We start from the raw sequence: 6,000 nt of genomic DNA on the forward strand, positions 1-6,000 counted from the left end.
TGTTTGAGTTATCTAGCATGAGACAATCCTAGGGAGCAAGTTAGTGGTTTAGTCACAACGATGAGAAATACCCGGCTTGGGGCGAGCTAAGGGGTATTTTGGGTGATCTGGAGAGTCACCGGGACTCATTGTAGCGTGAATCGTATATTGGGAGATATAGCATTATTCCGGGTTCAGCGAAATTATTTGGGGAAATTTGGGTATAGAGCGGGATTAGAAAGTGAAAATAACATTTTTTCCCTAATGGGTGTTGAGGGAGATATGGGTTGAGTGGAGGCATTTTTCTCATTTGGGACCGTTCGAATGTAAGGGTTCGGCTGAGTTCATTAACTCAGAAAAACACAAATCTCACTCCCGTTCTCTCTCTCTCCCGTTCTCTCCTTACGCTCGTTAGTGTTTTCGAAGGAAACTCGAGTTTTAGAGCTCGGAGTCAAGCGAGGTTAGAGTCATAATGATTCTAGGGAAGATTAGAAGCTTGCTAGCCTGAGAATTTAGCTGGAAAATAACTGTAGTTGAGGTAATTCGAGCCCTTAAGTTTCTGAGTTTTGTTTTTCTAAAGTTTCTTAAGCTTTGATTGAGTTTTATGGTTTTGGTGAGTTTTTGATTCGTTTGTGAGTTGGGTTTTGCTGCCTGTGATAAATTGATGATGTCCCGGGACTCATTTTGTGTGTTTGGTACTGTTTTTAGGGTGAATTTTAAGGGAATTAGCCAGGAGAAAACGTTGGAAAAACTAGGTTCAAGGGGTCGCGCCGCGGTCTTGTTCCTGGGGCACTGCAACCCTCATGAACCCAAGAGCATGGGCGGTTCCCTGAACCGCCATCGCGCCGTGACGCCTACTGGGTTGTGTTGCAGCCTGTGTCCAAAGAAAAGAGGGTTGGGCTCTCTGACTTGAGGAGAGTCGCAGCACCTGTGAGGGGCGCCGCGACTCAAAATGGGAATTTTGGCCAAGTTAGGTTTTGGGTGGCGGAAACTCAAACCTAAGGGCTCGTGAAAGATTCTACTACTCGGTTTAGTAAAATTCGAGGTCCCAGAGATTAGGACTCAGTCTGGAAGTCTTTATTTATTCGATATTGATGGATATCGTTTATTATGGTTGTGCCTGGGGTACCATTAGGGCTCGGAACAGGATCGTGCTCAAGGGTTGTAATAAACTAACTTGTGGTTGGACTAGATGTAATAAAACTACACCCAATACGTGATTGCTTATCCAAAAAACAGCTGTTGATGACGTGGCAAGAATTTTCGACACGTGGCCGAACACGTGGCAAAGATATTGCTCGCCTATCGACTAGAAATATTTCTACATGCGAAGTTCAAGTTTTATGTACGACCAGACTGGTCGTATACTCCGTTCATTTATGAAAAGATCTGTACAATTGTAATGATATCCAAGAATATCTCTTCAATATGACCTGAAAATCCATTTATTAAGGGAAGGTATTATTACTTGATTCATGTTACCCTTCTTGAGCCTATAAATACATAAGAAATAGCTCGAGGAAGGGATCCTTTCTCTTTTTCTGAATTATATTACTATTATCCATCGTTTGTATTGTTTTCTTCTTCTAAGGTCTGTGAAACTCAGGAGCCCTAGTTCTTTTATCACACCTCTGGAGCTCAATACCAATAATAGTATCAAGTGGACGTAGGTTATTACCAATCACTGGGGCCGAACCACTATAATTCTCTGTGTTCTTTATTTTCCATTAGATCATTTTCTCAAGCTCTACATTATTTTCTGTCGTTTTCTAGACTCCGTGTCATTGACCAAAATGAGGGTCAACATTCTGGTGCTTTCATTGAGAGCTGAACTCAAGAAGATCTAATGGAAAAAACTAGCAAGAAAACTGGACAGGTTGCCGCTGCACCATCCCAGCCTCCTCCCCCAAATGTGGCTGAAGACGAACCTCATTTGGATTTTGATGAGGAGTTGGACTCTGAGACCCTGAAGACAAGACTGGGGGTGTTGCAAGATGAGTTGGCCAATCTGAGGGCCAACCAGGAGAATGCTGCCGAGATAATGGCGTCGCAGCAAAGGGAGATAGAGCGCCAGCGCCAAGAGCTGAGCGATCAGCAGGCGGAGATGGACCGTCGGTAGAGGGATGCCATGGCAGCCCTTGAAGCAGCCCTCCAGTTGGCTAAGAATCAGGCTGCGCCAGCCTCACAGCCTGATCAACCCCCAAGCGGGCCTCCTCAAAGGGGTCCCAATCCTAGCCCTCCGCTCCAACCAATAAGCCCTCAGAGGCCGGAGCAGCCACCTATGCCTCAGGATGATGTCCCACCTAGGGATCCTGAGACGCAACCTCTGTCTCAAGCTAGTCGAGGCAATCCCCCGCGCCCGAGGCAGAATAGGGCTGGGCAATAACCCCGCAACCCTAGATGCCCAGGGGTGAAGAGCCGAATCCACCGAGCAGGGGGCAGCATCCTTCTGCCAACAGAAGGAACTCAGAGACAGGCTCTGCGGTTAGGGGCCCCCCACGGCATGACAATGCACGGGGACCCACCGACCAACGCATGCCTCCCCCTAATGCTCGGGAAATGCCAGCCCAAGTAGGCAACATAGGAAATAGTCGGTTGCATCATAGCCAGTCATGGTTCAGAGATGGCCACGACTACAATGAGGCCGACTCAGGCAGAGGAAATGCTAGTCAGTGGAACGAAGAAAGAGGTGGAGGTAGGAGCCCCCTACCTAGAGAAGACTGACAAGCAGGACATAATGCTAGGGGGCAGCCTAGAAAAAATAACATATTTAGCCGGCTCGGAGCCAGCGAACAGCGGGGAAGAGACGATGACTTGAGGGATGTACTCAACGACCGCCAAGAAAGGCACAATGAGTACATTCCCCCCGACACCAGAGGCCCCAGCAATTCTAGAAGCCGTTTAGGCTCAAATCGATGCCCTGAACCAGGCTGTGCAGCAGCTGGTCGGGGGGTGGACATCGTACATCGAGTACGATCGGAGGAGAGGCACACCTTTCATACAAAGGATTGCTGTGGCAGAAACCCCCAACAAGTTCAAAATGCCAACTCTGCCAAATTTCGACGGGTATGGAGACCTGGTATCTCATGTTAACAGGTTTAAGATACAAATGGACATTCAGAAAGTCTTTGAAGATGCTCATTGCAGGATCTTCCTAACGACACTTTCTGATGCCGCCCAGGAGTGGTTCTTTAAGTTCCCTCCTGCAAGTATAGTATCCCGGAAGATGTTCGTGAAGGAATTTTACGGAAAATTTTACCCGGGTCGTGTGCACCCCACCAAGGCGAACCAATTGGTCGAGATACGCCAGAAAGAGGGGGAGCCCTTGAAGGATTATGTTCAACGCTTCATGCGAGCCGCAGCAAGAGCCAAGCCTGTGGACGATGAAGGCAAGATGATGGCCCTAACCGTTGGGGTTAGGCGCCATTCTCCCCTCTGGAGTAGCCTCGGAAATCATGGGGTTAAAAGTACCCAGGAGTTTTTAGATAGAGCTGATCGGTACATCAAGCTCAAGGACGCGATTGCCAATGAAGGGAAATCGCCAGCAAAGAGAAGGGGCCCAAGGAAGAACCCGCCAAAGCCGCCAATGGGTCTAAGCCCAATGGCAATGGCAAAGGCAACGGGAATGGCAATGGTAAGAATGGTGGAAAGCGGGCGAGCAACGAACCCTCGACCTCCGAGAGTAAGCGCCCTAAAGGTAATCGGTATGAACTGAAATTCACCAATTACACTGCCCTTATTGAAAGCCGAGCCGAGGTTCACCAGGCGACCAGCTCGAGCGTGCCCTACAAACGACCCGCACCAATAAGGAAGGGTATCTCCAAGAGAGATTCTACAAAGTTCTGTCATTACCATAACGACTACGGGCACGACATCAATGAGTGTAACCAGCTGAAGGATGAAATTGAGTTCTTGATAAGACAGGGGCATTTAAGAAGATATGTACGAGCTGCGGGAGGTTCTCAGCGAGAGGCTCAAGGTGGCAACGAGCCGGCGCCTGCATGCCAATGCTCACCACCTTTACAGCCAGCTCCCGTGGCAGGTACCTTACTCACCATCTGTGAAGGCCCACATCTTGCAGGAGATAGTGGGAAAGCGAGGGAACGATATGCTCGAACCCTACGCCATGACCAGGACATTGAGATGATGAGTGTCGAGGATCATGCACCAAAAAAGGCTCGAGCAGAGGAGGAACTGATCACCTTCTCTGAAGACGATGCCCAACATGTATGATTCCCACACTCCGATCCGCTGGTCGTGGATGTACAAATCGCGAATATGATGGTAAAAAGGGTGTTGGTCGATACAGGAAGTTTGGTCAACATCCTATATAAGTCCTCGCTGGAAAGGATGAAATTATCCGTAAAGGACCTAGAGCAATGCAACCAAACCATTTATGGTTTTTCCGGAGATGGGCTCGCCCCAGTAGGGTCGATTAGACTCCCAGTCATAGCAGGCACTGCGCCTGCTAACAGGACATTACTCACTACTTTTATAGTAGTTGATTGTCCTTCAGCGTACAATGCTGTGATAAGGAGGCCAATTCCGGTTGACCTTCGGGCCGTCACTTCTATATGGCACCTCGCCATGAAATTCCCAACAGACGCAGGGGTAGAATGCGTGTTGGGAAACCAAAGGGAACCGAGGGAGTGTTACAATGCCTCGATCACCAGGGCAAAGAAGGGTGTATCGAGAGATGCCACCGGAAAGGAGTTGCAAATGGCAACTAATGTTCAAGCCCACTCAGGTGATAATCTCACCAAATAGGGCGTTGCCCAAAGTGAGGATAGAGACTTAGATCCTCGCTTTAGGGATTTTGAAGAAGAAGTGGACCCATTGAGGACCTTGAAGAGGTCCAACTCAATCAGGAAAATCCGACCAGAGTTGTGAAAGTCGGTAAAAACTTAGAGACAACAACAAAACAAGCACTGGTGGAGTTCTTAAGGAGGAACCAGGATGTCTTTGCCTGGTCACATAAGGAAATGGTCGGGATAGATCTTGCAATCATCAACCATGTCCTAAACATTGACAAACGCTTTCCACCAGTGCAACAAAAAAGAAGGCTGCTCGATAAAGACAGATCAAAGGCTTTGAAAGAGGAAGTCGAGAAGCTGAAGAAGAATGGGTTCATCAGGGTGGCATTTTATCCATCATGGGTTTCCAATCCCGTACTCGTGCCCAAGCCAAATGGCAAGTGGCGTACGTGCGTGGATTTTACAGACCTAAATAAAGCCTGCCCCAAAGACTGTTTCCCACTCCCGAGGATCGACCAGCTGGTCGATGCCATTGCAGAACACGAGATCCTCTCATTCATGGATGAATACTCTGGGTATAATCAAATCAGTATGCATCCCCCTGATGAGGATCACACTAGCTTTCGAACTGATACATGGCTCTACTGTTACAAGGTGATGCCCTTTGGTTTGAAAAACGCTGGTGCGACTTAACAGAGACTCGTCAACCACATGCTTAAGGAGTTGATCGATACAAACATGGAGGTTTATGTCGACGACATGCTGGTTAAGTCAAAGAAAGCAGAAGAGCATGTAAGGGATTTGCAGGAATGCTTTAACGCCCTGAATAAATATAGGATGGAGCTAAATCCCCTTAAATGCTCCTTCGGAGTAGGATTAGGGAAGTTCTTGGGATTTATAGTTAACTCAAGGGGAATTGAAGCTAATCCAGAGAAAATAAAAGCCCTGATCGAGATGAAGTCGCCAGTGAAGATTAAGGATGTTGTAACGACCCAAATTCGCTAATAAGGTTTAAGGGCCTTGATTAGCGTGCCAGGAGGGCATGATGGGATTTATGTGTGATTTATGAGTTAAATGCATGATTATGATTTAAAGCGTGTTATATGACTATTTGATTGTTTGAGATGCATGACTATGTATATTAGTATGCATGTAGGCCCGGATTGTGTTAGAAGGGCATAATTGTAATTTTGGCCATTTTGGGCATGATATGTGATGACTGTTGAGACCACACTGTGATGTGGATGTACCTGTGATTTGTGACTTG

This window comes from Humulus lupulus, chromosome 2, assembly GCF_963169125.1.
Source record: "Humulus lupulus chromosome 2, drHumLupu1.1, whole genome shotgun sequence".
Classification (NCBI taxonomy): Eukaryota; Viridiplantae; Streptophyta; class Magnoliopsida; order Rosales; family Cannabaceae; genus Humulus; species Humulus lupulus.